At 43.5% G+C, this 26,429-nt stretch overlaps 1 protein-coding gene across 3 annotated transcripts in view; it reads right to left on the bottom strand.

Moving 5' to 3' along the window:
* The window catches only part of adgrl1a (adhesion G protein-coupled receptor L1a), a 99,673-nt gene extending 81,657 nt beyond the window's left edge, over window positions 1-18,016 (bottom strand). For 2 of the 3 annotated variants that reach the window (XM_030407094.1, XM_030407096.1), the window contains exon 1: window positions 17,117-18,015. The gene's annotated coding sequence lies outside the window, so the exon portion shown is untranslated. Of the gene's footprint in view, window positions 1-17,116 lie in introns of all 3 variants that reach the window. The other variant, XM_030407097.1, reaches the window with a different exon arrangement.
* Between the last annotated feature and the right edge of the window lie 8,413 nt (window positions 18,017-26,429).

Raw genomic sequence — 26,429 nt, 5'->3', positions numbered from 1 at the left:
CCAAACAGAATTCATCAGAAACAGAAGCCACCGTTGGCATTCAGGAAACACACACGCGCGCGCACACACACACACACACACACAGGCACCACACACCTCTTGACTCCCAAGGATGAACACATCATAGACATACTTGCACACCTAGACAGTTAAAGACAGATTCAAAGCATCACAGCTGCCTTCCGAACCTTGCTCCCACCCCATCCAACTAATAAACACACACACACACACACACACACACACACACACACACACACACACACACACACACACCAACCTTGCTTTCATCTGCAGCACAGCAGGTCTTTGCACGCCGATCCATAAACATCGATTCACACTTTGGCAGTTAGCACTTACTCATTTATCTATTTATTCATTCATTCCCTTATACATCTCACAATAAATGAATGGCAGCTGGTGAGGCTGATGTCTGGTGTATACAAAACCGAAAGAAAAGTTTCTTTTGTTTGTTATGGAGGACTGTGCTGCTCCCGTGTATTTTCCCCATCAATAAGCTGAAAGAAAGCTCCCTCTACCTCCTGCTGTATCATGAACTCAGGCATTGACAACTAGTCTTACCTGTAAAAACTCTTCAATGAGAAACTGGAATAACACAGAGAGAAACTGCAGACAATTTCATTACAGCGCTAGTAGAAAAAGAGGCAAGAAGCTGTTGCACATGTGCATCACATTACAAATGATACTCTTGCCATTGTGCAGCACAGCAGTAATCTCTCTCTCACACACACACACACACACGCACTCACACACACAACACACAAATGGTGAAAGCACTACCAAAGCGCGTCACGGTGTCTGGGTGGCAGACAGGCTTCGGAGACAACAACGGTGAAAATTAAATTCCATTTAAGACTAATCCCATTTCCAACCTCTGCAGAGTCTCACTGCTATTGTGACAGTCAAGGAAATCTGTCTCGATTGTTCCATTCGCGAGGAATTGATGGCGAAACGCGATACAGCATAAATAATGGAGCGTGATCACCGAGAGACAGGCCACGAAGGAGACTATACGACAGGGTCAGGCAAGCATGCTGTAGCCAAGGGTGGTGGAGAGGGCATGAGACAGAGCCATGCCAGACAGGAAGGTGAGAGAGACAGGTGAAAGGCTGGGAGAGAAGAGGGGACAGCAAATAATGTGTGTGCATTTGTGCCCTGCTAATTCTCTTGACATTTCACGGGTTGTATTGTTTCGCTGCCGCAGTTACTGACAGGGACGAGGTGAGAAGGGGGGGAAGGATTTGAGTGTAGCACAAGGCCGCAGGACAGACAATAGCCTTGTCCCAAACGTCCCTGCAGTACATCAACACGCTGCCAGTGTCAAACACACAAACAAATGTATACACACACTTCTTGGCGTCGAAAGTGAATTGGCCATTGGCATCCCAAGAGAAAGAGAGCAAGAATAAATGATCTTGCTGCTCTCTAGTAACAGCTTCTCTCTAATCGAGCACTGGCATCGTTTAGTGTTCCTCTTCCTACGAGAGGAAATATAAAGTACTCATCTATTACATGAAACAAAATGGTTCCTAGTTGCAGCGTGCCAAGAAGGTCAGATTATTATTTAATAGGGTCAAATCTAAGCTAAAAATACAACCCCCTTTTTTCTGGTACCCTGGTAATAGAAAGAGACAGTGATAGGGGGAGCAATCCCTGAAAATCAAGACAGTGAAATCCCAGTTGCTATAATCACACAGAGCATGAAACAAGGTGTTCAAATGCAGCTACGTGCCAAAGAGACCGGAGAGACGCTCATCTGAAATGATATGGAAACGTCAGGAGACTGACACATAGGGATGGATTCACAAACACCAACCACCTACTTCTCAAATTTGCATTCATTTCACATCCAACTTGAAATTCGCATCCAATTTTACAGTCAGTTCACGTCCAAGCTGGCACTCAAATTCAGCCACTTGCGCATGCAGCCTGTATGCGTAGGTCAGTGTGGTTAAAGCTGACACTTTCTGTCAACACACCCATCACTAACCCCCATTACGCGCTCACTTAGTCTCTTCCATCATGCCTCACTCATTCATTTGCCCGTGTGCACCAACATCCACGCGGCCTGCACAAACACACGGCCATCACCCACTTGTTTGTTCAGCAGTTTGTTCATTTGCTCGGGCCTTTCGCTTGATCGCGATATTCTCACCCACATTTTGTTCACGGCCCCGGCCACTTGTGCTCTTACTGTATCTGGTCCCCCCCCAAACTCTGCCACCACTCCACGCTCTCATGCTCGCTCTCACTCACCCCGTCTTTTTCTCACCCATTGTTCCCAGTCGCACACTCTTTCTCCTCTTTCTCTCGCAGCACAGCCTAGTCACTCCCTCCCCTTCATTAACCCCCCGGATGACACAGGCGCTCACCTTGCCTTTCTGCTCATCCTCCATAACTCTCTCTGGCTAGGACTGCTGTCTCCATCTCTGTATAGATCGCCTCCACCCATTCCAATAAAAGATTTAAGAGCTCCTTTAAGTGCTAATCAGGTTGTCATCCGTGCAGCCAAAATCAGAGGCTTGATAAATAAAGGCTTGTCTCTGTTGGCTAGCGGCTCACTGTGTTTAAATAGGTGACACCGGAGTGCATTCTGAGCACACCGGATCGATGCCAGAACCCCTGGGGTCCCCCTGAAACGGTGAAGAGAGACAAAGCTTAGCTCTTGCTAATAATGCAGGGATAGGCAGCTTGCTCCCGATTTTCGGAGGAACTCTCCCCGGGCTTGTCCTCCACTCCACTCGCTCTTTTTTTTTTTCTTTTTTATTTCTTTCTCTCATCGCGACAGACCTTTCCAACTCGCCAGTTGGCAGAATTGCATAAACACAGAGACCCGAAAACCTTTATTTTCGTGCATTACACGGGAGGTTAAGCTGTTGCACTGACGGAAGTGCATTAAAAGAAAAATACCAACAGACACAACAAACGCTGCTATCTCCGATACCCAACCAGCACACTCTTTGCCGTCCAATCATCCCATCACCTCCCACTACGGCCAATTTGCTGATATGCCCAATCTCTCCTCTGCAGTCAAACTGCTCGCCATCGCTCGAAATAGCGTATCATCGGCCCTCGCTGTCACCCAACCACGCCGTATCGCCAAAACTCCCGCCCTCGTCCAATACATTCAGCCCGGCTCGGCAGACATGTGCTAGCACTGATACACACCTACGCAGTGCTACGACACGGTGCTCCTCCTTAACTCTCCTCAGCCCCCTACCTCATCTCACCTTGCGTCCACTTACACCCCTCCCATGAAAGCGCTACACCCCGCGATGGCAATATCAAGGTCTACCTCTCCCTCGGTGGTTCTTTTACCTCGCTTTGATTTTCTGTCCATCAAGGGGGCGTGGATTAGCAGTCTCTTGTTTATCTGCTCGTCAGTTTTATCTATCTATCACTAAGCCATCCGCTGTGCTGCAGTGGCCTCAGCACTGCATTAATCCCCTATCAGCCGGCCAGCCATCCATCACCCCGCTGTCTATCACGTCAGATCCATCATCCGCCCATCTGTCTCGCATTGCCCGTGCTCGGAGATGATCTCCTCGGAGAGCCCCACTGGCGAGTCGCAGAGGGTGGAGGGGACAGCGGGGCAGGAGGAAATTAGAGGGAAATGCAGAAACAGAAGACGGAGGAGAGGCAGAGAAGATTATACCCTGCCCTTCCCTTCCCTTTTCCTCCCTCAGCCTGCATCCTGCTGAAAGCATTCTCTTCATGTCAGTACATGCTTATTAGCCGTTGTGTTTGTTTTCTTGTAATTTGTTTGTTTTCCTCGCCTGCTAATTCTAGCCAGTGGGAGAAGTGCCAGGAAGAGGGAGCGATAGCTGCTAGGGACGGAGGGTCATAAATCCCATAAAACCCCGATGTGGTGAGAAACCGTGGCCCCTCCTTCTCCAGCACGTCGGAGCAAGGAAGGGATATTGTCTAAAGCCTGCAGCTTTAAAACAGCTCAATAACTGGGTTCGTGAGGGGTCATTTGTATTTCCATCCATATCTGCTACCATCGGAGGGCGAGCGAGGGGGGGCCGCATGAGCAGGAGAAGGTGAGTGTAGGGCAAACGTTAGCACACTCACAGCGGAAAGGGGAGTCCTCACAGGTGCATGTAAGTGCAGGGTGCAGGGGCAAGAGAGTGTAAACAGGCACATATTAGAAGACCCGGTGAGCACACAGACATTTAGGTCTGTCAACTGCAAATGGTAGGTGAGCAAACAGGTATGCATGTGGGCTGAAGCACCGTAATTATTTTGGCTAGTTGACAAATAAGAGTCTGCGAGGGCAGAACAAATTGTTCAGAGGGTAACGGAAAGAGCAAAGAAAAGAGGTTAATGTAGATACTTTCAGACTGTTAGCACGGAGACAAAACAGCGATTTATGGAGAGAGGAAGTTTACTATGCAGCGTGGCAGCTTTGCCGAGACCAAAAGTAGCAGATCTGAGCGAGGCAGTTCATTTAAAAACACACACCGTAACTTGTTGACTGTGAATGACCACCTCAAGGCGATCGTACAATTATGGTTTTCAGTGACTCGGTTTGCTCAGTGGCTCATTGTTTACATGATTTGTTTGATGCGGAAGTTGCCGAGCAAAACATCTTTTTAGCACCACAAGGGAAGCTGTGCGCCCGTGCGCCTGTGTTTTGTTGTGATGATGAATTTACAGAACCCTGTAACACGGGCTCCGTCACTAGCAGAGCTGGTTGGAACATGAAAGTCACTTTGCTGTCACCCCAAAAAGGCACGTTTTGCTCTGTTTTTCCTTTGTTTTCCACTGCTAGCCACGCTGCCGTTTGTCGCTTTCAACAGAATCAAACCACCAAAAGGAATCACAGTGGGGGGGGGGGGTGTGGCAGAGCACAGACGAGATTGATCGTGAGGTCAGACAATTGATTTATCCTTTCTTCAATTCTGGCTCTAATTCAACTAAGATAATCCAGTTTACATGATTGCATGACAGCTGCAGTAATTTGAGCACAGTGCCTAAATCTGGTTATACTGGCATTCATGTAACCTTTGGATGCTGCACAGTACAAAAGGTTAGTGTCCCTGCATGTCTTTAAAGATATAATACGCAACATTTACTAATTAAAACATCTAAAAATGACGAGAGAATTGTTGTATATTTAGTTGAGTTGTGTACTTACATTATTTCAAATGTGTTGAATAAACCACAAAAAAAAAAAAATCCATATTTTCCATTCTTCCATCCATAACAGCGAGTTCGATTTAATCACTTGTTGGGGGGGGGTGGGGTCAGAAAAAGAGGACGGAAGTCAGCGAACAGTTTGCATAATGCGAATCAAATGCTAATGTATTACCTCGCCTGTGAGCATTTCTGCTTCACGTCACGTAGATTTTCCTCAGCAAAGGTGGGTGACAAAAACTCCCATGATCCCGCGCTAACGACGTCTTTTATTTCGTTTCTCCTAGCGGCAGAAATTCTATGCAGGGAACTTGAGGCATCCACCATCTATACACTTCTTACAAAAAGGAAGAACCTCCCAATCCTGTTTGCCTGTATTCATAAGAATAATCCCTAACTTTAGTTATTCTTCTGATTAACTATGTACAGCGTAATATAATGCATAGTTGAAATGCCACAAGAATATTGAGTGCTGCCCTTTGCATTTGTTTGAACTTGTATGGTAATTATGACCTGCGCTGCAGTCCATGTCATATGATTAAATAAACACATGGAGTAGGAGTTTACATTTCTGCTGTATTTCATTACATGGCAGAATTTACCCTCCGGTTGCAAGCTAACACTGCTCTCAGTGGATTTCTCTCCTGGAATGAACACTAGCTTACAGCTCCATAATAGTATATGCAATATCATACAGTTCAGTATTAGGATGTTACTGTAGACTTACAAGTCAAGCCCCAGGAAGTCATCATTTCTTTGCTGATGATCTCTCTAATCCATTCAATTGTTTTTACCCCTGTATGCTCAAATAGTATTGTAGGATTACAGCGAGGACTGCACAGCTTGAATAGAGCTAGCTCATTGAGAGCAGGCAGCAAAGTGTCGGCTGAGATTCTCTGCTGTATAATATCAACATCGGTGGTCCTCCATTACACATGGAATGGGAGGAAAGAGATGTGTGAAGCTCGTGCTTTTATCCATAATGAGCCTAAACAAACATCTCCAAACAAATGTTCTCCTTCCAGTTGCAGCTGAATCGGATGAGACAGCTGTCAGAAAGCATCCATATCCATCCTGAGTTAGCTCTAATTGGAGAAGTACTCTCCTTCCTCTGGCCCTATTTGACAGATACTGCTCAATCATCACACCGGTGCTGAACACTGCTCCAGCCCGACAATATCCCGCCTGCAATTACAAGGCGCATTACACAGTAACACAACGATACCTCGTGCACTGCACACATCCGAGCGCAGAACTTATACATGCATATCCGTGCGCGGACGCACTGTATGCACGCTAAAGCTGAACGTGCACGTGCTGATCCTGCATGTGACGTGCCGTGTTATAACATACAGCAGCGTGTACGCAAAAGAAGAAGTAAACATTGTAAAATGCTGCTTTTCCAAGAAAAACGGTGAAACTTGCAGTCCATAAGGCTTCAGTCACCAGTTCCGTATTCGCAAATACAGCAGGAGAGGGAGAGACGCGCAAACATAAACACTCGCGCAGCCTCACAAGCGTGTACCTACATTATTTCGTACACACTGAATTAATCAGCTCTCAGACAAATAGCTGAATAAATACTGTGGATAACCAGATCAATATGGTACACTCAATTCATCTGAGTTCACAGAGATGTCAAATTCTGCATAGTTCCATAGCACACTGATTAAACTGGCACCACATTAATTCAGTAAATCAATAAAACCAATCTTTCAAATAAATCAAGTCGCATGGACGGCTAAAGCCAATCGGAGGGCAAGAACACATTAAAATCCCCTTGCTCCAACTGCATATCTATGTCAAGCAGGCAGCACACTGATTTGCTGTGTGGATTCCACAATTTGTGGAATGAAAACGATTAATCCATGAAACAATAACCAGGGTGCCAAGAAGGCACATGGTAATTCTATAATGATCAAAGACTCAATTAAATCCTTTCCCATTCTGTTCCCTAAATGCCTCATGTCTGTGGCTTCAGAGCAAATGTGCGTGTGCTTTTAGTGGTCAGTTTGTGTGTGTGTGTGTGTGTGTGTGTGTGTGTGTGTGTGTGTGTGCGTGCGTGTGTGCGTGCGTGTCTCAGTGCTGGGAGGTGACCAGAGGTTAAGCTGCGGTCTGGCAAGTGTCTTCTGTGGTCAGATGACGTATGACGTGCGGTTCTTGTTCATACTCTAATAGCACTACAGGATGGGAGCACAAGTGGTGCGACCGTAATCGTTATCGGATTAAAAGCACATTCGCATCCTGACGGACAAGGCAGTGTGTTTTTATTAAAAAATATGTCCCTCATCATCCACCTATAGCCGTTCATGCTGCCAATCATCTTGAATGTTTTTGTGAAGATATCGCTGTCTGCGTTTCAGATGAAAGTACATGAAAAGGACTCGGTTGCTAAAAATTGCTGCACTGCACTGTACTTTTTAGAAACAAACAAATAAACACAACTTCACATATCCAGGGACAGTTTGCTGAGCGTGCATGGTCATTTTTAGAAGCATTTCTTCACAATTAGACTGTTAAATCCACAGCTGTGTGCTAGTTGTTGGCCACTGTGTAGCTTTACCGGAAGGCACTGCTCTCTATCCCCTTGTAGGCCAACGTCGATCCTATCTTTGTGATGCAAGGAGAAGATCTGATGAGAAAAAAATAAAATCCCTGAACTCCATGTATCTACAGCAGGGTTGGGTTAAGGCTGTAGTTAGGATAGAACTACAGGATACATAAATCTCATATTTAGAAATTCGAAAAAACCACAGGAGGTCCAAGACATCCCTAAAATCAAACAATCAAAAACCATCATCTGTCACTTGTAATAGAATTTAACAGTGATATTCTAGCAACGGACAAAAATACCTCCATGATGTCACCTGTGATTAAACATTTGGGGTTAGGCCACACAGCTGGGTCATCTGCTATTTTAACATTTGCAATGAAACGTTACAAGTAGTCCTGAAAATAGGCAGAACAATAAAGGACGCAGTTCAAAAAAATCGTATTTTAAGCTGCTCTAATAACTGGTTCTAATAACAGTGGATCACACTGAGCAGACATTGTAAAAGATGTAGAATTGTCTCAGAAAATAGGTGGATTCAGACCAGCCCAGGCAGGTAAATTATGAACTCCCAACATTTTTTCAATAAAGACCTGCAATAGTCATTTAATAACATACACACACCGACAAACTGTCATGGTCAAAATGGTCAAACTTAAGGTATAATGATTGATTCAAGACATCAAACATCAAACATCGCATTAACTAAAATGGAAGAAAACCTTAAAAGCTGCCGCAGTGAGCCGCAGTGAGCCGGTGAATTACTTTTTTCTCCAGTCAATAACTACCTAATATTAACCAGTAAAGATGAAAAGGCAGAAAAACACCCGTTCATTCATTATTCCTTCTTGTGATGGTTTCTTTATTTGTGATGAATTTGCAAAGACACATTACAAAGCCATCTTCTTAAACGTGGCCAGCTTGTGCCGCATCCATGATGCCTGCAGGAAATGAAAGCTTGTTTAGCGACGTTTTCAAAGCCTTAAACATACGATGAGCTCGACCTCCGACGGCAACACGTTTCCTCAAAATAGATTTTTCCGTTGCGGCTATATTTGTTTGGCACAAGTATGTAAATGAATGAAACCATTTAAAAACACAACCTAATTTACTCCACGCTAATTACAACTATGTATCCCCTTCAACATTGGATCACGTTGTCAATTATAGTGGAATAATGTATGTAGACTTGCCACCGTGGTGTTGTACTTAAACAAGACGCACTAAACCTGCGGTTGGACTGGCTAGCAGGCAGTGGAAATGTTTTCAAAACTTCAAACAGTGGATGTCAAAAGTGCAAATAAGTACATGACAAGAGGCTGAGAAGAACAACAGCTGTGATCTCTTGACCTCTTGAATATAATTCAAAAATATGAACTGTATTTCGGTCAATCTATTCAATATACTTTTAAATATCTATTGTGACTTGTTCGTCAAAAAGCAGTTAACATTTACATCTTTCTTTTCTACTTCTGCGTTATGAAAAAGATCTATTCAACATGTAAACAGTTATTTATATTGACATTTCACTATTTATATGGAGCATTTGTTCGCAAACAAATTGAGTTATCATGAACCTTTGTTTTGACTAAAATATTTCTGACGCCGCCTGTCCCTCGCTACGCTGTCACACACCGCGCTGTCACACGGCACCACGAGTAAACCTGTGGGAAACACTGAATACTGATATAGGAGAATTCAATACCGTGGATATGAAAATGTAAAATGGCATGATAGCTGTCAGCTTTCATAGCACAGTATACTGTGACACCGGTATACAACGTCAACCCTAATCACATCACACAAAGGTTTCAGTCGTAGACAAATCCACAGAGAATTATCACTGCACTTCCCCTCAGCGCTCAGCAGCATTTTAGTGTTTTTCACCCCATTGTTTTGGTTCCACAGCCCACAATTTTTAGTGTTGTGATTTGTCGGCTCTGTCTCCAGTCAGAGCAGGCACCTGTTTATGAACAGGAACTCTGATATTCTCACTGCATGCTACCTGTTCACCAAACGATACACAGAAAAAGTTTGTGACTGGCAAATGAACGTAATGGAGCATTCTGCAGATAAAGCGCCAGAAATTCCCATCAGTAGGTTGGTGGAGAGCAAAAATAAATATAAAATAAAAAGTTAAAAAAGAGTGAATAATAGAATTTCAGTCATCCGTTAGCCAAATGCTCCAAATAAATGCTATTCCTCAGTGACTGCTGGATGCGTAAACAGGCATGTTATTGTTGTATTTACAGACTGTTTCACTGCCCCCTATTGGTTAAAAATACATCAATGGAGATTTAGATTTTTAAAAAAATGTGAAATTGCTCTTTAACGCCAGTTTGTAATCTGCACAACCCAATTAATTCCCCGACCAAATACTGGGGGATTTGAATCAGTGTTTGTCTGATCACACACCTAAACTGTATGCGCTCAGCTAACAGCTTAACTCGGCACATTCACGGCACGAACACAGAGACTAACATGATATGGCCGCCGCTGTGCTGGATTCATTTCAAACCAGCAGCGAACAGGTTAATAGACTGTTGTGTTCCTTCTCTCCTCTGCACAGTGTCAGAGTTGAGCCTATGATACCGCGAGCTTGGCTAGTGTTTTCCTGTGGTTTGCGTCCATATGTGCAGCGGAGCAGAGGGCGCGAGGATTGGAAAGGAGCGGCACGGGGCAGTCTCAGGTGAGACACGCGTAGTCCCAACATAATTATAATCCTTAATTAATCCACTCCGGATGCACTCTCCCTCTCTCGCTCCCTCTCCCCCCCCCCCCTCTCCTTAAGTTCATTGCTCTAGGTGTTTATGGACTTTTTCCATCATGGTGCACCTCCCCCCCCCTTTCCGTCTCATCTGGCATCTGCCTACTGTATGTATTATGCTCTGGGTGTTTTTGCAGCTGTTTATGAATATACGTGCCCTTTCACACCTCTGTCGAGGAGCTCCCCTCCCTCTCCTCTCCCTCCTCCCCTTCCTCCCCTGCCTCCCCCTGCCTCCTCGCTCTTTTCTCTCCCCGCTTCCCTCCAACTCCCATCTTGGCAGACAGGCAAACAAACAGCTTCTTTTGGTCCCGTGTTGTCTCTTGGTGTTGCCTCTTCTCACAGCTCACAGCATGGACACACACACACACACACGCAGAGACACACAAACGCAAACATGCTCACACCAGTCCAACACCATAAACTCCGAGGGGAGTACCCGCTGACACAAATACGAACCCACTGGAGCCGTCCTCCGTGGAACAACTCAGGTGAGTCTCAGGTGAACGTAACTGCTTGTAAGGGCCAGACAGCCAGAAACGTGCACACGAAAGCACACAGACAGTGTTCCTGTTTGAACACACGTCTCTCCTAATTCTGCTGCCTGACCACATTTGTTGATAGCTAAGACCTTGCCGAGAAACGGTGTGCGGGGTCAGTGGCAGAAAGCGAGAAGTGGATTGTGTAAACGCAGGTGTAATGAAAGAACATTTGGAGTCTAGCAGTGGCAGACGAAGGGTCTGTACATGGCACTAAGCTGATGATAATGAGGACAAAGGTGTCAGTATTGACGCTGATAGAGTGAGCGCGCCAGGTGTGAGGAAGAGCGGCGACTACTCCTGCCATTACCGCCCTTGCCTACCGCTCTGCCTGCTCTGGCCGAGCCAATTAGAGAGGCTCATCCGCCCGCACCAGTCCGGACCCTCCGTCAAGCCATCAGAAATACACAAGGATTGATTGGACAAGCTATTAGGTCAATTGATCCCTGTTTCCTTTCATCTGCGTGCTCCTCCTTTTCAGATGGACAGATTGGACGTGGGAAGCCGCTCCAATTACCTGAGGACGAGGCTTTAACGAAGACAACCTGATGGACCTTCCCTCCATCTTTTCGCTTTGTGTTTGGCGCTTTCTTTCTCCCTCTCTACTCGTCAGTGGTTTGGTTTTGTTGTAAATTGAGGACTCAATTTGTGTCAAAAAAATATCATAATCCTGAAGAAATAAGGTTGTAATTGTTTGCTAGTGCTTTTGAATGGGCGTTTGTGCTCCCTGGATCTCTATTAGCATGTGATTGGATTCATATGTATCTTTCTTTGGGTTTGGCTCTCGGTGCAGGAGGATCTGCATCGCACAGTGTTAAGCGCATCATTGCCAATACACAAAGGTGTATAATGGCAGGAGCTGCCATAGCTAATTTCCCAAAAAGTCGGACAACCAAAGCAAGATTATATTGATTTGTGATCATTATTCTCAAGTGCCTTCAAAATTGAATCTTGGCACAGGGCCTCGAAAAGCCATTAAATGCATGTTAAGAATGAAAACTGACTAATACAGAGCTGATAACTGCTATTTGAAGTCCCTTTTAACAACATGAATAGGAAAATCGGGCAGGCTCAAAAGGGCAATCAAAGCCGACCATTACAAACAGCAGCATTTGGTCGTCGAAACTGCAGTGGCGCCTCTTAAAGCAGCAATTCAGAGCCCCCTCCCCCCCCGACTGATCTGTGTAAAAACGAATGAATTGCTGGTGAGGCTGATTGGTCACATTGATTGAGCATCACTGAGTCTTTTCACTGCTGTACACCAAGTCGTCTCTCAGTCGATAGACACAACCCAAATACACCAGGCACTCAATCCAATGTGTTGCTACATGGGCTCATCCAGCTAATTTAACACCCACTCCATTTATGAAAAAGAGTCCTCATCGATTTCTTCTGTTCATGTGCTCTCGTTGCTCCTGTTCATTTTCGCCATGCCGGCGCCTACACGTGCTCAAGGCTGGCAGCAATTGAATCGAATCAGTGTGTGGTAAGGTTCCTATAAGATTCTCAAAGCCCACACCTTGAGTGTTTCTCCATGTGAAGCAGAGACCACAGAGCTGGGAGCCTGCATTTACTCGTGTTGTGTGGCCACATTCCCAGAGAACGCCACGGCACAAAGGCCATGAGATTCAAAATGGACGCACACACTGCCCATCGCTTTTGCACCACGGCGCTTCAGCAAAGACAGTTCAAGCTTGTTGTCCATTATGTACCTGTCCCCCTCCTCTACTGCGCTATATTCTTCGCCTGCTGTATTTTCTTTCTCTCCTTATCCGTCTCTTTTCAGTCCATTATTGCATGTTCATGCTCCCAAAATGTAATCTAGCATTTTAGGGGAAAACAGCCAACACATTACGAACAGCCTTAGAAAATGTAATAGGCTATTTTTTTATTGCAATAATTAGTCCAACAACAGCTGTTTTAAACCATTTTCAGCATGTTTTGTCGGCGGTGGTAAAACACTGAACCATAATAACTGTCATTACAATCATAATGGCTTTCCTGTCAGGACATGTCTTATCAGGCTGGTGACAACCACAGAGCTGCCACCACCAGGTAAACAGTGCTGCCTATGAAGGAGCAGCGAGGGAAAGCTACCTGGTGCTGCACAATAAAGCCTTTCTAGGTCAGTCCAGTGAAAAACTGCCCTATAGAGACACAGCATTCTGACATAACCGAAAAGGGCATAAAAGATTACCCTTAGCCTATACACAAGAGATGCATAGATACATAGCAGCACCTCATGAGGCGGTATAAAAAATGCAATGATTCGAGCAACGCCGCATCCATCACTGGATACCTCCACCCTAATGAGATGGAATAGGTTAAAGAGACCTACAACTGACGATCTGAGTCTTCAACCCATTCTGATAAAAGCATCAAACAATGCATATCTCCTTTATTGCAAATGTCAGCAAACATGGAACAAGGGGATGGTGAATGCTATTACAAAATTGTTGCGGTAAAGGTCGCAACTAGTTGCACAGTTACCGACGTGATTTTTTATTTTTTTTTTTTGCACACAAAAACTGTTTTGACAGTTTTCAGTTACAATTCAATCTTACGAAAGGGTTGTTTTGAGTGGATTGTAATTGCAAATAATCTCCAGAGCAACAATAAATCAATACGGACCACGAATGTGATCATTAAAAAATAAATCCCCCCTGTACAATGGTCCATGAGAAGCGGGGACCGGCAGACTACCTCGCTGGGCTTGTAGTTCTAATCGGATATCATATCTGGGAGCCTTTCATCATGAAAAGGCAATGATGAGATTAAGTTTTATCATCAGACTACACTGCGGTGCCGGCGCGCTCTATTCTCTACTGGCACAAAAATTCTCCCATCAGTCCCTCCTGGAGGTTGAATAAACTTACAGTGGCAGCATGGCGTACATTTCGAGTGTGTGTTAAGCGCGCATGTGTGTGTGTGTTACATCAGCAAACATCTGGGTGCTAAATATATGGGGGTGTAACAATTTTAACAATAACTTGACATGTACTGTTAAACGCAGACATAAACAACGCAGGGTCGATGCTTTCGCCGTTTCAGAGGGAGCGACTGAAATCTATAACTCGTCCAAGTTTTCCCGCAAAAGGAACAAAAAAGGAAACGACATGTAAAAAAAGGCAAACGGCTGCACTTTTTTTAAACTGCAGACGTTGTGACTAAATATATGCAGGTTTATGTTTATTCACTGTCTCGTTTGTATCGGGAGCTAAAATTAAACCGGAGTATTTTTTTCTCTAATTGTACATTTTATATTGTTGCGCACATTTTTGAAAAACCTATTCTTGACTTGACTGACAGGTTGCACTGATAAATAGATTATGTGCCAAATCCTCATTTTGTTATCTGTAACAGCTTAGTGTACCAATGTATTTCTTTTTTTTTTTAATATATATATATATATATATATATATATATATATATATTCTTGATAAATCCACACAGATAAGGTAACAATAGTAGCCACAGTTAAATCGTCTGTTGAAATGACGCAGAAAACTGAAAAATGAAGACAATCTTAATCTCCAAATAGAAAATATAATTGAACCGTGGACTTGCTGAATTCTTACAGCCGTGGTATGTAGTCTGTTTATCTTCGCTTTTTGAATGATGCTATTTGTTACCCATTGTCAACAGTAGAATAATGTGCCGCTGCTAAAAGCCACGCTCCTTTTCATTTCACACCACCCCGTGCATTCAAAATATGTCAGTGTCCTTCACAGGTTAAGGACAAGTCGCCATTCACCGTCAAAATAGCAAACAGCAATCCTTTATTGACACGTAGCATTCAATATGTGTCCCCTGCTGTAATTAATAGCCATGCTGGGAAAACGGAACGTTATCGTGACAGAAAAAAAGCTTTTCAGGATCTTTTACAATCCGATGAATGTAACACTCACATTCCCTTTGAACCAGCCGAGGCAATACATTTAGCTGTCCTGAGGGTGTGAAACATCATAGGTCATTTTCTGAAATTCGTATCAGCGCTGTATCTTTCTGCTTAAGTTCTATTAACATATTCATTTAGTCAGCCTTGTCAAAGAGCTACAGGGGGGACATACATATTGTACAGATGAGGAAAAAACAAAAAATGCGACGGAAACATGCGAGCACTCACGTCGGGAACAGAGCAACGTTGTCCTTATTCATAAAAATAGTGTGTGTGTGTGTGTGTGTGTGTGTGTGTGTGTGTGTGTGTGTGTGTGTGTATGTGTGCGCATGTGTGTGTGCATTTACACTCACTTTACACTGGAAATGAAAGCACGAGCCTGTGCCGTTTACCCACATGCAGTGAATAAAGCTTTTCTTTTTTATTAAAAGCATTTGATAAAAAAGGATAATTCGATTATTCTGCTCGAGGACGGTCAGGCAGAATCTGTGTACAGTATTTCCTTCACAACGAGTGCCTTCAACAGAATAATACGCTCTTCGAAACCTGACCACAGTTTTTTGCAAAGCTTCCAAAAACGCTGTACTCGCGCTGAAATAAATCTAATTATGATTAGTGACTTATTAAAAGTCTGACGATCATTAATGCCATGCTAATGTATGACTATTATTCACCCATTGAAAGCCGAGAATAATTTTTCTGATGGTGATGTGACACACAGACAAGGGGGAAATAAATCCTTCTGTCTTCCCGGGGAGAGTGTTTGGCAGTAAACCAATTCCAAGTCCTGCTTCTTGAATGCCCAGATAACGCAATCAGACAGTTGCAATATTGCTGTTTTACCACCTGAAGAATTTGAATTTCATTCAACCCCTTCAGAATAGTAGACATGCCAATTTTTTCCCAAAGAATTGGCAGGACAAACACAATGCACCCCGGTGAAATGAGGAAAAGGCTTACCAGCAGAAAATAAGTGTTTTTCAGGGTCTTTCTGGTCGACCGCCTCAGGTTCAATTTTATCATAATAAAACACCGAGACAAAAAGGTTTAACTTCTTCCATAATAACTACAATGTGGGCTGCTCATTCCTTTTTTATTAGATGTTTTATTATTAAATTGGGAATTAGTTCAGCATAACAATATAAGGGCGCCTCAGTTCTCATCACGTGAACCCCTCAACATTACGGGGTCACATCCAATCAGATCTGGATGTGTGGAAGGATTTATTCCTGCTGATGTTTAACGCTGTACGGAGATGATAAATGTATTATTTATGACATGAACCCACCGCGATGACCGTTCATATGCATTCTATAATTGGGTTTCCAGCTAAGTTGAATTTGAGGGAAATTAAATCACATCTCATTTTCTTGGGGACCCCCTGGAACATTCCTCAAGGACTCCTGGGGCTCCCCGGACCCCTCCGAGAGCAGCTGGCCTATAGGTAATTATTTGAGGAGGTACAGGATTAATGGTGTAGTCTAGGACATGGGGGATTGGGCAGAGTAGTTCACTTTGAGGCTGTACACTTCGCTCGGATGCATTTACTCCCCTAACAGTCGATGGGGTGCTTAGTTTCTTTCCCTCTCTCACGGAACATGTGCTCACAAAAGAGAGACAAAATGACGAGAGGGATGCTGTGCTGGAATCACACAGCCACCATCCCAGGACGCCTCTTTTCCCTTCTCTACTTTTTCTGGTACGGGTGATACCAAACATTTCGTCCAGGACAGAATTAGTTCCCCACTTTCTACATTGCTGGCAATTTTACAGCCCTTATTATCTGCCTTACAGTGTCGTCTGCCGAAGTGAAAACGTCCTGCTTTCCCTCTCAGGACAAGCAAACACTCATTTGCTTCCAGACTGTATCCGTTAATTAAAATGGCTAAAAAAAAATCTATTACTGTGCAGGCCACGGAGCGATGCATAGGCCCCCAAACGGGAGTCCCACTCACGTCCTAAATCCGACTAATTTAGAGCATCAAGCACGCATTTTAAATACGAAGCGACTGCTGTTGACGCACCGTAACACGAACTCCGTCTCCGTCAAAGCATAAACCATCAATACATAAATCTGCTTACACGCCTGAACACATCAGCCAGCCCGACACTACGCGACTGAATGGCGCAAATTACAAGCTATAATCGTCGCACTGGCGTCACATGAACTAAAACATATAAGATGAAAAAGTGTGCTTCGCTCCTACCTTGATTCCTCCAATCTCCTTTTCCTTAATTGCTCAGTGTGGCTCATTCATTCTTCCCTCCTCACTTGCCTCCTTCTCCTTCTCTCCCCCTCTGGTTATCACTCGTTTGCTCCTCTCTGGTCCCGTCTTCGTGCGGATGCATAAGAATTAAAAATTAATCGCCTGCTATCTTAAAGACAAACCGACGAAAAACGGGAGAGGGGGGGAGAAAAAATTAAAAATCCACCCGACTCAAAATGTGATGGGGGGGGGGGGGAAATCCTCACGGACGGAGCAGATTGTCACGAAAATGCGCCCGAGTGGGCATCAAAATAAATAACAGCGACGACATCGTTGCCCTGCGTAGAGACAACAGTCACCCGCGAGTTACTACAACGTGACGGAAATGTGACACTGAGGTGGATTATTAACAGGATTGAAGTTGTAATCGTGTTGTCCGTCCGCCGCCGGAGAGATCGAGCGTGTGAGCAAAAATGTGCCACCGTCGCAAAAAACGTCTGCGTAAGACGAATCGGAGTCTTGGATGTCTGATGGGTTATCTGCTCACAGGACGTTTCTATTTTCAAACTGCACACTCTTCGCCTTCATGCAGTCGCACAGAAAAAAAAAAAAAGCTCTACGGTGTGGAATCACCCGTTGGAATTAGGATAGTCTACACAGGCCATCTGCGGTTATCTGGCGCGTCCTGACGCACCGAGCGGATCACTCGTCTATAGTTTCCCTCTTCGTCGGCAGGCAGCGCACACTCTCATCAGGACCATTCACACGGTATTTTCGACCACTGCAGTTCTGCATCAGGCCTTTTACAACCTGGCGCATTCATCATTGCCTTTCACATACAGTTTGGGAGCCCGGAGACAGTGTCCGGACAGTTTTTATAACCGACCCTGACTCAAGGCAGGGGAAATGTGACACTCCTGCCCGCCCACTACTTAAATTACTTCCTTCATATAAACACTAGCGCCGTTTTTTTTGTTTTTTTTTGGCTGTTGTTTTTTTTCAAACCCACGTGGTTTCCCCAAGGTGGGGTTCAGGAGCCTCCTTAAAATGGTGATCTGCGGTTGCCCTGATGTTATACAGTATTTAACAATAAAATTAAAGTATTTCTCATATTTTTTTATTTGACTGGTGTAATTCTCCAGAGGTGCCTGTATGAGATGATATATCTCCTTCCTCACTCTGACACACACGATACATCTAACTCCTGGCAGATGTGGTTTCTGTAGATAAACTGCGGGGCTGTGTGAAATTGGACAAACATTTTGGTTTTCTGATATTTATGTATATTGCGATATAAAACAAATTAGAGGAATTTCCTCTGAATAACTTAATTTGCTCTATTTGGAATTAACTGATCTTCCTAGAGTGATGCGGGTGATTTTGTAGGGGAGTGAATTTTATCGAACAACCAAAGCGGGCCGTGCTTTGGTTAATACATTCGTCAAGAAGGATTGTGGTTCACTGAGCGGGCTGAGCCCTGCGTCTCACTCACAAGCAACACACTCCCATGTATACACAACCCTTCAATCAGACAGCATTATGTAAATTGGACAGATATATCCTGTAGATTAGTCAAGAGAAAAGAGAACTGTGGTAGCAAAAAGTTTGACATGTTTGAGTTCATTTGCCTCGCTTGACGCTGCACATCGCGATGTTGTGCAGTCCCACTTTGATGAAATATAGCTGTTCCCTAATGCAGCTATTTACTGTAACCTCTTTAAAGTGGTGTGCACTGAAAAAAATCATCAAGTTTCTGGAGAGAGCAGACATTTCTTTAGAGATTGAGTTGGTTTTTTTTTTAGGTGACAGTATTCACTCAGCATTTTTATGAACCTTATAATTTAAACAGCTCAAACTCATTCAGTTTGATGTGATGACAGAGCCAAAACCTCACGTTTGGAAAGTGTTTTTCAGGTAATATTTTAAGTGAATGATAACAATTAAAAAAAAAAAAAAAAAAAAAAAGATCCAACCGTTTTCATACCGTATGCTCAGTGAAATAAGCACAAATAACATCTTGTGGGAATCATATACATGCAACCTTACAACTACCACAACTCATCTGTATTATGAGACTTGTGGATTCTTCACTGCAGTGCACCATCTTGAATTTAAATGCATCTCGACGGGCTTGTTATAGTTTTTCATTAGTTTAACAGCAATAAAGGCAACGTGACTGACTAATGTCAAAGCCCTCGTTCTCTGAAGGTACAAAATACTCACAACATAGCAGTTTGCTGCCCCTGTGCAGAGGAGAATGCTGAGAATAGAGTTGGATGGCTACACGGGGCCGAACAAGTGTAACAAATTGGTAGCACAGGGGCCCTTCAGGATGTTCACAGGTGAAAGCAAAGAAAAAAGCTAAAATAATCTGAGGAATACAAAGCTCAGAAAAGTTCAAAACCTCTCCTGGAACATGATTTCGTTACCGTAGAGCACGTAGAGAAATGGGAAAAGAGTCAGAGTCAGAGGATGACACACAGCAACAGTTTGGAGCCGAGCTGGAACTCCTCAGCCTGCTGAACTACCAGCATGCACTGCAGTAAGCTCTCATGTTTCTCTCCCGGACATAGAAATAGAAAAACGTAGTCTTGTTCTATGTCAAAACACAGTGGCAATGCAGTATGGTGCTGGAACACCAGGCAAAGTAAATGAAACATTCGTGGACTTCTGGTTTGAAGCCTTGAGTTTGGCACCATCTTGTTTTCTGGATCTGACAGAGAACCCGAGGACCTGCCGCGGTTGCGACCTGTTAATCAAAAAGACAACCACACCCGAAAGCATTCCCTGCTTTATCGTCTTTTTCACTCTAAACGGGATCATCATTTACAAAACGAACATCATCCCGTCTTGAAAAATACTTGAAACTAGCAAGTGAGCAAAAAAAAAAAAACTTCAAGTGAGAAGTAGGGTCGTTTTTCTCATAAGCTTACATACATGTTATCCCCCCCACACACACACACTGACCATTAGAGAGGATGCAGGTTTAAGGCGCTTCCTCATTAGTTTCCCTTTTCAGAGCCAGCAGCTCCGTCTATGTTTGACAGTCACCGTGTCACACACATCAAAAGGGTTTACATGAGTACTTTACATAAGAATAATAGGTCTACACACTACACCGTGTTATACGATAGACTGTAACGTATGGCTACTTACTGCATATTCTGTATCTCCACTGCATCGTTTGCATTATATATCGTACCACATTATATCACATATAAGTCATGTAGAGTATTATGCTTATCATATACAGTACCGTACTACATCAACATCGCAGCACAGAGGGAAGTGCAGCCCAAGGAGGAAGCAATATACAGCTCTGATAAAATGTTATAGCACAGCATACATTTATAGGAGTAGGATCATTATACTGAGTGTACACACACATCCAGAACTAGTCACACATGCATATCCATAAACATATACACAAAATGTTTTAAAGCAACATTTAAGATCAGATATATATTTCCCTTTAAAGTTATACTATGTATAAACACGGGGAGACAACATCAATTCTCATCTCAACTTATTAGCAATAAAACCAATTCAATATACTCAAGCTTCCAGTAACTTAGCTACACGGCTAACTGAGCTTACTGAGTACATTTAGCAGCAGTAACAAAGCCACAAAAAAAAGCTACAAAGCTAGTTGCAAAGCATGCCGTATCTGTCCATCAGGAAACTACTTAATCACCTAACTAGCCTCTGTCATTCTCAGGGGTGGCGTACAGCCCTGATCCAGAGGTGTTCACTGCCAGGCTGCTGGTTAGCAGCAGGTACGGTCACTTTAACAGCAAGTAAAGTTTCTGTCCAGAGCTGAGGCAGAGCAGCCGGAGGGCAGCGGAGGGAAATCCATAAAATCTGATCCAGTTTCACCCAAATCAGTGAATTAAGTTATAGACTTGTGTTTTTGTACAGTAATCCATAAGGCCTGAGAAAACACTGTGGCGGCGTTCCTATTTTTATACATCCACGGCAGCGTCATAAAAATAAAGGAAGCGTTTATTGGAGGCAGAATTTGTATGCCCCCCGAGTGCAGGATGAGTCATCAACCATTTCTGTTTTCGTTTTCCAGGAATTTACAAACTGTAAAATGACTTCTTTGTCGATGTAGGGCCTGAAATTTGCAAAAGGTTGCACATAGAGCAAGCTGTATGTGATCAAACACTTGAACATTGATTCTGACTTCATGGGAACTTTAAGACTATTCTCCCCTCGTGTAACTGTTAACAGTACATTCATAGATATCACCACAAGGGCGAAACCTGTTTATTCTTTGCGATCCTGTTCCGTTCACTTTCAGACAAGGAGCCTAATGATAATGTCTTTAAAGCAAGTGGAACATGACAATATTGGACACTGAGGGAAGTTCAATGCGCTGCTGTTGTCCAATTGCCACTTGTAGACAATTCCGCCACTGTTCAGCAAAAGTTATGTAGTCTCTCTTTAATGGTGAAATACGACATTCACTGCCACCGGATGTTGCACCAGAGCACCAGCATCTCAGACCTCAACAAGCGTGTGCATTGTTCACTCAATAAAGTACAAAACTCAGATGAAACTGTGAAATTAAGCAGGGCTTTTCAAATATGGATCAGAATTCTGTCACTGCAAAACGTTTTTTAGCCTTAATATGAAAAAGTCTCCGAAAGTTTTTGAAAAAGGACAGAGGGAGGACAGAGAGGGACTCACATGCACTGACATGCAGATGGCATCAAAAACAAAGAACAGAGCAGCTCAGATCACAGCTCACACACTGTGAGGGAGTGTGACATCACTCTCTATTCACGCCTTTAATCCACTATATCTTTACACTGCAAATAGTCGTTTGCCGTTTTGCAGAAATCTTTTCTCTGTATCTCTACTTTTTGAATGCACTAAATATATATTGAATTTTGAACTCACTATGTCTGAATTTCTTCTAGCTCATCTCTCGCCAAGAGTGCAAATAATTCTGGATTATTCTCAGGCAGTCTCTGGTCTCCTGGTGGACGCAGCGTAGGCCAACGCTGCCAGATAAAATTATTCAACTTCCATATCACATGCAATAATTGCACCAGTGCACAGTGCATGTTGCAATTTTTCCTCTCCCCTCTGAAAATGCCTTTGTCACTTTCTATTATGAAAGCTAATATTGGGCTGTATTGAATGGGGCTCTACACGCCTTTGCCACTTAGCCTTCTGTCACACAGTACCTACTCTGTTATACTGCTCTGAAATCCAGTCAATTGACCTTCATGGGCCGCCTGACTCATTGCGCCAATAAACAGCTAGCATAATGTAGTTTGTGCTCCACGGCTGTCTCACACTCTATCAGTTTTTTTTCTCCCCTTTTCGAGATGAGATATTATTCATGCAAAGTCACATTCCTCTGTGCACTCAGTGAAGGCTGTAGGCCGACATCGTCACCTACTGTACAAAACGGACCACGAAGACCCAAATGTGGACAGATCTACAGCATCAGTTGTAGCTTTGTAAGCTCTGAGCAGTTGTTCATCACAACCCTGTTTCTTAGCAACAATAGTGACTACACATGATTAAGTGCTGATTGGCCTACTAAACACAAGCACTGGTCCCTTGTTACAAATACTGAAGCCCTTACTGCTTGATCACTTCACTTATGATTACCATCATCTCAGAGTCAAAGTCAAATGGCCTAAAAGAGAAATATGAATATCTAACTTCCTGCATACAAACACAGTGTACAGTTACTCCTTACAAAAACATAAACAAATTCATTCAGATATTTCCCAATATATGGATTGTTCATGTCTTTTCATACATGAGCCAAAACAGCTTAACCTAAAATCAGAAATAGATGTTTTTCCTCTTACCTGTAGTGCTTTTTATCCGTCTAAGTTGTTTTGGTGTGAGATGTCGTGTTTTAGAGATAATAGATGCAGAGATGTCTGCCTTCTCATATAATGGAACTTGATGGCACTCCGCTTGTGGGGCTCAGAGTGCCCAAAAAAAAAAAAAAATACATTTGAAAAAACCCAACAGCAAAATCTCTTAACAGAAATCATGACCTGATTACTCAAGATAATGCACTGGAATTGATGTGAACAGTTCCATATAGAAACTGTATTTTCTTGCTACCCAACGACGTCCACCAAGCGTAATCATCGCACAAAAGGAAGTGCTCATCACCTCACGAGAGGCTCGTGCTCATGACAGTGAGGTCCTCCTTGGCTGAGCTGTGAGCCTGGTTAGCCAGCTTTTGTCCGTGAGTAGACGCACACTTCTTTCTGTGCGGTGATACAGATGGCAGGTGTCAAAGCCAAGTGCCATCTAGCTCCATTATGTCAGAGAGGAGGCAGACATCTCTACGGCCAATATCTCCAATACTCTGCAGCTCACGACTAAACAATCTCGATGGATAAAAAGCACTACAGGTAAGAGGATGGATGCACTGTGCAGTCGTTACAGAATGGTAATGTTAAGTTAACATTAAGGACAACAACACGTTGTATTTTATTTTAGCATTCAGTATGGATGTATCATCTGAAGTGGCTCTCAGATAAATAGATCCATCACAGAAACACACAGGAAACTGCTAGATTCTGATCAAAAGTCCAGCTTGATTCAAAATAGACTTCAATTTTTTTAGACACCACATCATAATAACTTTCCTGCCTTCTCCCAAATAAAATGATCCAGATAAGTGTTGATAAATGCAGCGGTTAAAATACACTGGGGATGGAAAAAATGAAAGGAGATCCAAGATAAGAGCCTGCCACTGGGTAGCTGTGTAGTGGTTTTGTACTAGTGTGTGGGGACGTTCTAGCACTGAATAAATTCATTGAGGCTCGACCATGACTGTGAAAATTTCAGTCATTGTTAATAATAATTCTTTTGTTCACTTGTGTCCTATGTTGCATTTATATTCTCAATAGAGCGATGTCTCGCATGATAACACGTACGTTATCAACAAAGCATCAGTGGTCCTGTTTGCCTGAATATTTCTTGTTTTCTTATAAAAGGAGGAAAAAATGGACTCGTACAGCTGGCGTATTTTAATTTGTTTGAGCTCATGTTTGATTAATGCCAATTTTTCCTAGTCAGAGCTCATGTTTATGCAGCACCATTATTTACATAACACCTTGCCCTATTTGCAAATAGCTCCTATTTTCACAGTTACACAGCTTCTTGTTTTGCAGTTATTGACAAATTATCTGCTTTACCACAAAACCCAAATCCTATTTTTTTTCTTTTTACAAGACTCGTTAGGAAAGTACATCACATTTTCCAACGCGCTGCATGAGATACTAAGTACAACAGTACCTCATTTGTGTTTTGTCTGAGCTACAAGTATTTGTTATAATGAATTATGGATTAAGGTGAACATCTGTATTATACCAGTCCCATTTACACTGCATTACATTGCACGTTTATGGCATTATAGTGGTGGCAAATTAACTGACAAAACACCTGCATTTGTTTTCATCATGTTCCTCTGTTGTACATAAATAAAATCAATATCCCATTTATGTAGAAAATAAAAACATGCTACTACAGAAGCACCATAACTGGAGGAAGTCTCTGTGCTCTTTCATGCATGCCCTGTATATACAGCGTAGTGGAGTGGAGGGCCTGTAGGCGTAGATACCAACACAGTGGCAGGAATGGAAACTGTATGGTATTTCCAGTAGTAAAAGGGGAAGAAACCAATGAAAGTGGTTTAAAAGTCCAACAAAGCCAAACAGGCATCAGTATTTGGAGCCAGGAAAGCGTTGGTGTAACACCTCAGCTTTTATATAGCCACCCCGTGACCGCCAGAGCGCTCTTCCCATCATGCTCTTTCCATCGGATGGATGTTCACAGCAAACGCAGCATTTCAACATTTTCAGAGACCACATCCATAAAGACACCTCCACCACCCCAGTCTCTCTCTCTCTCTTTACTCTGTCTCTCTCCTCTCTCTCTTTACTCTGTCTCTCTCTCCCTCGCTCTCCCTTTCTCACTCACCCGCTCAATCTTGCTCTCTTTTTCGCTTTTTTCCCCTCGCTGTGTCTCTGTGTCTCTCTTTCCCTTTTGCAATATGACATAGTCCATTATCTGCTCTTAGTACTAATTGGTGTATTAACGCCATGCTGTGGGTGACACAGTGAGAGAGAGGAAGAAGAGAGAGAGAGAGACAGAGAGAGAGAGAGAGAGAGAGAGAGAGACGCAGGATGAATATGGATGAGGCAGAAGCAGGGCGGGAGCGAGGCTCTGGGGGAGGCAAGTACAGAGTGATTCTGCGAGAGTGAGAGAGAATGGGAGGCCAAGGTAAATCTTTTCAGCTACACAAGTGGTTAAGAGCAGCATGGCAAAATGACGAGTGAAGGGGAAAAAAAGAAAACCATCCTGTAATGGCTTGTGTTTTTTTTTTTCAGTTGGCCTTCTCTGTATCCCTTTCTATCCTGCTCTCACCGTCACCACTTTCAACCCAATTATCCACTCTCCCTGGCGCCACTGGCAGCATATGGAAATGTAAATTGCAAGCGAGATGGTTTTTTTTTTTGTTTTTTTCAAAGCTGTGGAAGGTAAGCAGCTCTTGAGGACGGGGAGAGTAGGAGGAAGAAAAGGAAGAGATGACAAACAACTGAAACTGAGGGACCGCCTTTAGTCCCAATAGCTTGTCAGTATTGCTACTCTATCAGATACACAAATCCACCCACGAAGGAAAATTTAGTAGTCTGAGGATGATTTATGCTGCCACGCACATACACACTGAGAAGCGCCCAAAAAGTTTGTATAGAGAGCGCATACATTAGCCATGACATTACATTTACAAGTGCGACTTGATGTTGGGCACTTTCAGAGTTGTTAAATCAAACCGACAGGTAAAAGTGCTCCATGTATGGACGATCTCTCTATCGCTCTCAGACTCGCACATGCCCAGTGCTGAATTCACACATATAATTACATGCAGAGACTCCAACACAGTTGCTCTAAAGAGGTACACTTCCTCTGTGCTTGAGAGGCTTTTCAGACTGGGGCCAGGATGTGAGCCCCTCAGGCTGCTGAATAGCTGCTGAGGCTGAGGATGCAGAGATCAAAAGGTGCTCATCCTCTCCCATGCATGTGACATTGAGACATGTACGAGCTGATTATTCAGATAAGCAGAGCTTTCCTCGGGGGTGGAGGCAAAATGGAGGCGAGTGTTTTGTTCATTATCATTAAGATCTGGCTTTTCCTCTGTTCACCTCTCCTCTCTCCACATGCTCATATTCCGCCCCCGCAGTGCTGATGAAGCCAACTTCTCAAATCCGCAATTTGCTCAATTATTTTCAATTATCCTGCCATCGCTGCTTCTATCATTCCCCTC

This window comes from Sparus aurata, chromosome 23 (assembly GCF_900880675.1).
Source record: "Sparus aurata chromosome 23, fSpaAur1.1, whole genome shotgun sequence".
NCBI classification, from domain to species: domain Eukaryota; kingdom Metazoa; phylum Chordata; class Actinopteri; order Spariformes; family Sparidae; genus Sparus; species Sparus aurata.
This window is presented reverse-complemented; position numbering and strand designations above follow the sequence as displayed.